Here is an 8,045-nt window from a genome sequence, read left to right on the forward strand (position 1 = left end):
AAAACAGCCAGACGACTGTTCTGCAGCAGTGGCTGCACCGCTCTGCAGCGGGAATCACTGACTCACCAGTGCAGACCAGCGCTAGGCCAAGCAACTGCAGCACAGGCATTTCTGGAATTCACAGTTCTCCCCTGCTTACCTCGGGGAATTTTGATTGTGTCACAATCAAGAAAGTAAAGTGATTTACAAATAAAAATTATATTTGCATAGTATGAAAAAATATATATATTATCGTCCAACAGTACCAATTTACCAGAACATGTGGTCCAATAGTAATTTTCCAGGTTATTAGAAAGAGAGCAAGAGAGATTAGCAGCAAGGCCCAACATAATGCCAGTCAGCACCTGCTAGTTATATCAAAAGATAAGCAACTGATTATTTTGTTTTTTGATATAAGTCCAATACTTTCACATCAGAAGACCCAACAGGTTAGTACATTTCATTTCTATATTTTTAAATAAGACATCTTGGCATTCCACAGAGGGATATGTATTGATGAATCAAGGAGGAAAAACCACATGCTGAGAGAATAAATAGCAGTAGGAAAAAAAAGAAACACTAGCATATCTTCTTGTGCATGGGAACATACATTAGGAATAAATAGAGGTCTGATTAAGTAAAAATAGGTTGTGGCATAAGCTGTTCATTATTTAAAGACATGCATTTATTATTCATACCTATAGCATAAATCCGTTCTGAATGAGAGTTCAGTTACTTACATGAGATACCAGCTTTTTTTTTTTTAAAAAGATTAATATTTTAGTCATGGTTCGGCTTTATTTTTAGCAATCCAGGAAAGTAATCACTGCCCCACCCTGAGCAAGGAAAACAATGAATCACTTGCTTTGTGAGACAAAGCAGAAGCATAATCAGAGACAGACAGCAGCGCACAAACTCCTCTGCATTAACGTTCCAGGCTTCTGTAGCAACAGCGTCCGCCTGCAGTGTTTTTTGCTCTCGCTCTCCCCATTCCTCACTCATATGACCATGCCTTATGTCTCACAGCATATCTGCTAAAGCTCTGTGCGCCGGGAAAGGCACGCCTTCAGGCCTGCAGCAGCAAGCCAGCTAAATTATTCTGGACCTTTCTTCATAGCACTGTCCTCATACCATTCAGAGCACACACCTCCCGTGCAGGTGCGCTCACTCTAAAGGGGCTGGTTTTCCATTGAAACTAAGCAGCTCTCGGGTTTTGTGCCACTTGTAGTTTAACTATTACCCATTCTTATGAACACAGCCGTGCACATGCATAACTAGCATCACTGAGTCATATGTTTTACTCGTGTCACTTGGAAAAAAAAAACCCCACACATCACTACATAAGTTTACTACAAGAACATGCCATTTGAACACAAGGTCTGTTTATCTCTTCGTATATTATAATCACAATTGCTTAAGTAATGTATGTGGCCAACAAAAAGAGAGCAAGCGGCTACAGTGCATATCAGTGTCCATCAAACAGCTTAGATGAGTTTACGGTCACTTCTAACATGAGCCTGAAGTCATTGTTTGCTCCCTCCTCCATATGCAGGCCTTCAAGTTAAGATTCAGTGGAGGAAAAAAAACCTTAGTGGAAGTCTAGCAATAAACAACTAAGTAAATTAGGACTCCTCATTCTGAAACAAGTTGACCTAAGGGATAGGGCAGAGACTATGAAAGTATAACTGTCAGGGAAAGGCTGGAAAATAGTTGAAGCCAGCAGGAAACAAGTTCAGAACAAGCAAAGCAATAGGGTTTTTTTCCACCAAAGGAGTGCCATTCAGTGGAATTGCCTGTCGCAAGGAGCTAAATGTTTATATGGGCTCCAGGGGAAACTAGACAGGTTTGCGGAAGAGAAATCCAGTGAGGATTACTAATTACTAATCCATTCAACCATTACACATGGCTGTATGGCCTCTTTGGAGTCAGAAAATCCCCAAGCTGCAAATGGAGGTATCCTGTTCTTACATTCTTTTTTTAGGCACATGTTGCCTAAATCATTGCTTAGTTTATTATCTCAGAGGCAGGAATATCAGGCTAGCTACACCTTTTGTTCAGTACCATACAACTGCACTTATGCAAGCCAGGCACCTGGAAGCCCTAAGAGAGCAACCAGAAAAGGCCCATACTGCTGGGATCCTTCAGACTGACAGACTTAATGCCTTTTAAATTTTTTTTCCTCAAGTAGTTTTAAGTAGCCTTCTCTCAATTTAGCTTAAACAATCAGGAGGAAGTTTAACTTAAAACAGACTCTAAGATACACTTAAAATAGGTCCACACAGAAACCAACACATTTAAATCATCTGATATAGATACATATGCAGATAATCCTTAAGCTCAGAGGAGCACCAAAGAATATTAGCCTACAATTTTAGAGCCGAGAAGGTAAACAGAAAGCAAATTTGAGAAAGCCAACAAGGGAACCAACTTGTCTGCAGGCCCTACTAAGCTAATGGAGACACAGAGCCCCTTACAGCTACATAGATAATGAAGCTGATTGTCCATAGCTCTACAGCCAAAGCAAACTAAGAATCCAATCCTTGTTATGGCCTGTGGAGACCCTGCGCACTCTTCTGGTACACGTTCAATGCTAAAGCACCCTATTCCCAAATAAACGGTAAGAGGGATGTGGAAAAGATTCTGCTAAAGAGCAAGGAGAAACTGAAATGAAAACCAACCTATGCAGAATAGCCTGTACTTACTCCTTCTTTTGGATTTATCTTTGGTCAATTTTAAATTCTTTTTCTTCATTTTTCTTTCTGTTGCAGTTTCTACTGTCTCAGGAATGGGGTGGTTTTTTTTGTCCTCAGTAGCTCACAGAATAGGTAACTTCTTCACAAAGTTAACTACTACCTGATAGATATAGTGATCTCCATCAGTTTTCCTGACACCCTGAAATAAGCAAATTAATAGGCTTCATTCCTTGGAGGAGATACCTCCTGGGAGGGGAGGGGCAATCAAGTAATCAAATGCTGATTTGCAAGCAAAACACAACTGTTCATGCAAAACTCATTAAGAAACTCAACAAGATATGCCCAGTTAATCACTTACATGGAGTAAGAGGTTTGAGTGATTGGTGCAACAATTCTCACCTGAAGTAACTATGAGAAGGGCTACTCATTTCTGTTGCATTGTTGACATTTCTGTTCATGGTGCATGCTGTAGCAGTTACTGTGTCAGATGGATGCATGGCACTTAGTTTTAGAGGTTATAAATTTTTAAATTATATCAAGCTTTTCACAAGAAAAAGCAAGAAGTTGAATGAGGATTACATACCTCAGAAAACTCAGTGCATTTTACACTAAAGAAATTACACTGCAGAGCAGCAGACCTCCAAGACTTTATTCACCTAGCTGAAAAAAATTTGGTAGCCTCCATGAAACTGATTGCTTCTTTTGTTGTAAAGCTTGATCTGGTGAGGGACACAGGTGCACAAGGTGCTAAACAATGTTTTTATGGCCTTGTCTCTCACTGAAGCCACTGCAGAGTTAAGCCTAAATTCTGTAAATAACACCACGGAGGGGTGGGGGAATAAAGCAAAGCTGAGCCTTGGCAGAGGAAAGGAGGAACACCCGGGGGGCTGTGCCCAAGCCATTGCAAGTTATGTACTGTGTTCAAAAGTCCTAACAGGGGGCTTGGGGAGGGGGAATGGACAACAGTTTGCCCCCAGACAAGTCCCTCCCTGAGAAAAAAGTGTGCTTCCCTGGCATCACAACCTTTTACATTATTTACAGGATGTCCTTACTATGCTCAGAATATTCTGGTAGTGGTCATTACTGTAAACTGCTCTGGACACGCAGCTCCAAACCTGAAAGCATCTCTCCAATAACAGCACATGTTGTTGGCCATTTGATTTTTGAGGGGCTAAGTTTTCTTCTTCAACAAATAAACAATGTAAAAATATTAATATTATTTGCTGTCATTCCAACCTGCATTTCAATCAATTTCTCCTTGAAGGAAAGTTTTCCTTAAGGTCACCTCTCTTTCTAGGGTGCCTGTTTGTAGCAGGTTTTCCAAACGTAGCGAGCGATGGGAGGCCATTTGTAGTAGTCAAGCTGCAAGGGTTTGAGGCTGCTGAAACCTGAGCTCCTGCCCCAAATGGCCTCGGACTTCGAGGAAGCTGCAGCCGGGGCCAGGCTGGCTGAGGTCTGACATGGGTGCACGCCTTGGCTCATGGAGGCCAAATGCCACCAGTCCCTCTGGGTAGGTGGCACGTCAACTCAGTGCAGCACCATGCTGTGGGATATGGGTCTTTAAACAAGTGGAAAACAGCAGATTTCTGGAAGCAGACGTGTCAGGGGTAGGTGGGTGGTGCTGAGCGACGGGAGAAGGCTGAGCTGGTCAGCAGGGCCCCGCACCGTGCTGCGGTGGTCGCTTCTTGGTTCTGGGTACATGGTTCGGCTGCAGTGGGTGGATGCGATGCCGGTGACCCCAGAGCAAGCTCAGGACCAGCCGTCGCCCATCCTTAAAGAGCGTGGGGTGGCCTCCATTTTGTCCTATAGGCACGTAGGAATAAAGTGGCGGCTGTACACGTCCGCTCTGTTCTTCAGCCCCAGCAGTCAAGACACTGCTGAGCAATGAATTCCCTGGCTGCTGCCTTTCAGGAGCACAGGCAGTGGAGGGCAGGCTTTCCCGGCTGGCTGAGCATGGACAAGTTGTGCTCTAGGACACAAACTGAGCTACAGATGCTGAGATAGAGCCCAGAGTCTCACAAAAGGAGATGGGAGGAAAAAATACGATGGAGGGGGTTTTCTGCTAAAGCAAACTGACATCCTGTGTTACACCGAGTGCTCATCGGTAGCTCCTGCATCACCCAGCAGCACATCCCCTGGGGAAACAGGCAGCATAGACAGAGTTGACCTAAAACCGGCTGATGTGTGAACAGCTAGAGTTTCACCAGAGCAACCTGGCACAGCTGGTTATCTGGGAGGAGAGGCTTATCTTGATAAGACAAACATGTTATAAAACCTGCGAGAAGTGATTCATCTAGAGATCTATTTTGTCGGCTCTTGTGGTAACAAATATAAAAGTAGTGAATGAGTTACCTTTTCCACCTGTGTGATTTCCTTGGAAAACTGTATAGAGCACACCCTCACGTGGCATGGGCATGTGCAAAGTGAACATACGTGAATTCTCCAGTCCTGCAAGGGTTGGCATTTTCATCCGAATATAAGATATTAGAACACAAAAAAAGACCTGTGGTGTAATGTACTCTCTCTCCATGGCAGATTTTTCCTCTTTCACAGAAAGTTGACTATGTATATGTACAATCATGTTCTAGTTAGTTGCCACATGCTCAGTGCAAGTCTCAGTGCAGCAGAGCTGAGGGTAGTGATTATTATAATTGGGTTTGTCTAATGACTCCCAGTAAAATGTCATATTTTACTAATACATGGTTTCACTGACTCCTTTTTATTTACTCAGAGTGGAGGTTCTAGTCCAGAAATTTGTGTCAGCCTGAATGTTTTTTCAAAATTTTTGGTTCATGTATTCAGTGCTTTATAAGGGAAAAATGCTGTTTACCTAATTGAAATAGTTCTTATAATGGTTTAATTGAGAAGGCTCTGTGCTTTTCATGTTGAAACAGGTGTTTCGGACTTCACATGGAATGACTGCCCTTTTGCTGTCCAGTAAAACTCACCCGTTTGATCTATAAACTTCAGAAGAATCTCCCTTGGTACGATTTGGCAATTGATTTCTCCAAAGGGCATATTGATGGAGCATGCTTAATCTCTGCACTTAATGTAATTGGTCTAAGCCATCTCCCAGGAGCAACTGTGCATACTTCATCCCACAGCTGAAGAAGCAGGATGAGATTTCTTATACGATTGTAACACTATTGTAAACCTGGCTGTGATTCTGAGCAGAATGGAAAGTCCCTACAGGTACGTAGGACCGGAGCGTGAGAACCCCAAATGCCTCCTATGCAGAGGAACAAAGAATAGAAAAGGGTATAGAAACAAGACAGACAGAGCAAGACAGAAGCATAAGTAAATACTAATGCAAGGGGATAATAAAAATCTGACAGGAACAAGGGCAAGGACAGGAACAAGCTCCATCACTCTGAGCTGGGAGTAGAGAGAAACCGTGGTGTTCCTGTGGTGGTAAGCTAACACGGATAATTTGGACACTCATAGGCACATGCCACATGAGGGCTGATCCTTGGATCCTCTCACTGTCCTCCCTCATATTCACTGCAGATTCCATTATAGTAAAACAATAAATAAAGCAAGAGTAACATCTTAAAAAGTTTTTACCAAAATAGAGGATCCCATCTTTTACGCTTCATGCTTTGGTTTAAGTACGCACGTGACTACTTTGGGTTAAATATTCACAAGCATAAAGTGAAAACTGAAATTTACACAGTGGAGGCTCCATGTAGGCTTTGCCCAAGCACACAGAAAAAGCAATTTTATCAAATAAGTGGCTATGATCAGAGCATAAAGCTTAGTACATTATACAATTTAAAAAGCGCCAATTTTGCAAATTTGTATTTTCATGGAGGAACAGGAAGAAATACTTTTTACATGGGTGTCTGTATATAAATGTGTTTTCAAAACTAGCCTAGACAGTACACATTGACCTAGGAAAAAATATCAAAAACTGTGGTAATAACCACAACGTTATTGCCTAAGTGGCCTGGAAGGCTAAATGGGCACTAACTTTGTTTCAAAAAGTTATCTTGCATTAGCCAGATCACATGGGACATAAAACTACATAGGAGAAGTCAAGTCACTGCTAAATATAACTGGCTTTCAGATACATTGTAATGCGGAGGCTTGAAAAGCCCTTGCTGGGGAAAATGGGTGGCATGTGTTTGCAGGTGGGCTCGCAGGTGCAGCTGGTGGGAAAACTCGATGTCACTCGCTTCATCGGCGTCAGTTACAACCGGTACCAAAGATAAGTCTTTAGAACAAAGACTTGCAAGTAATGACCCACAAAAATACTTATTTCTTAAAAATAACATCACTGGGGACTGGCGACTAAACAGGCCGCTGTCACTTGGTGGGTATTCACAGCAGGACACAGGCCAGCAGATCAATTAACCCAGCAACAGGTTAAGGAAGACATAAACATTAAGAGGCTAGCCTGGACATCTATAGAGCAATACCATGTGGTTCATCGATCATAAGGAGTGATCACAAGGACTGAGTCCTTTCAGAGAGAGAAGTGAGCCTTTGCTCCATTTTTGTCACGTAGAGATGGGTTTTCTAGAAGGACTTTTTCCAACACAGGAGGAAAATCTCCAGGTTTCCACATAACTCACGTGATTCAAGCAGAAAATATAACCTTAAGAAACAAAATATAACACAGAACTGCAATTCAATTCAATATATTTTAATACACATTTAAACTCCACACTTCCAGCTGCATTTTGATTAAAACTTAGGTACACTCCACATATTTTAAGTCAATTAATGTAGTAAAAAAAATTGTCCTTAAACAAGTTGAATATTTTTACTGACATAGCTTCCCCCGTTTTAGAAAATTATTGGAACATGTTTTAAACTATACTGGTTTATAATGGTTGTCTACAAATGCATTATAAAGGTGAATGTCAACAGCTTCATAATGCCTCCTAAGCAGCACTGAGGTTGGAGCATCACAGTCCTGCACTACGGCCGGGGTTCTCCTTCACAGAGGACTAAAAGGAATCCACACACCTTTGTCTGACAGGACTCATGAAATTGAGAAGTAGAAATGTTTTTGATGCTTCAGTTACTAGATATCTGACTTCGTGCATTTCAGAAGTTTACAAAACCAGAAACTTTCTTTTATCTTGTGTATTTGCACTAAATCTGGCTTCTCGCATGTCTTTTGTTTTCAGTCACATGTGCCAAATTGCTTTAAATTCCCTCACCCCAGGTATCCCTGTGGAAAAGATTAAAGAAATTTTTCTTCTTTTATTTCAACACTTCCATTCTTCTCGAAGGCAGCCTTGGAGATTCAACCAAGCCAGAATAATTATAGTTCTAAGCCAGGCTTGAACTGTGGTGCTTTCTTTATCAGCACAGTCTCTATTTCCCCCAGTAATAGGGTTAAAATTTAAAGCTTTTTATGAATGA

This window comes from Rissa tridactyla, chromosome 6 (genome assembly GCF_028500815.1).
Source record: "Rissa tridactyla isolate bRisTri1 chromosome 6, bRisTri1.patW.cur.20221130, whole genome shotgun sequence".
Classification (NCBI taxonomy): domain Eukaryota; kingdom Metazoa; phylum Chordata; class Aves; order Charadriiformes; family Laridae; genus Rissa; species Rissa tridactyla.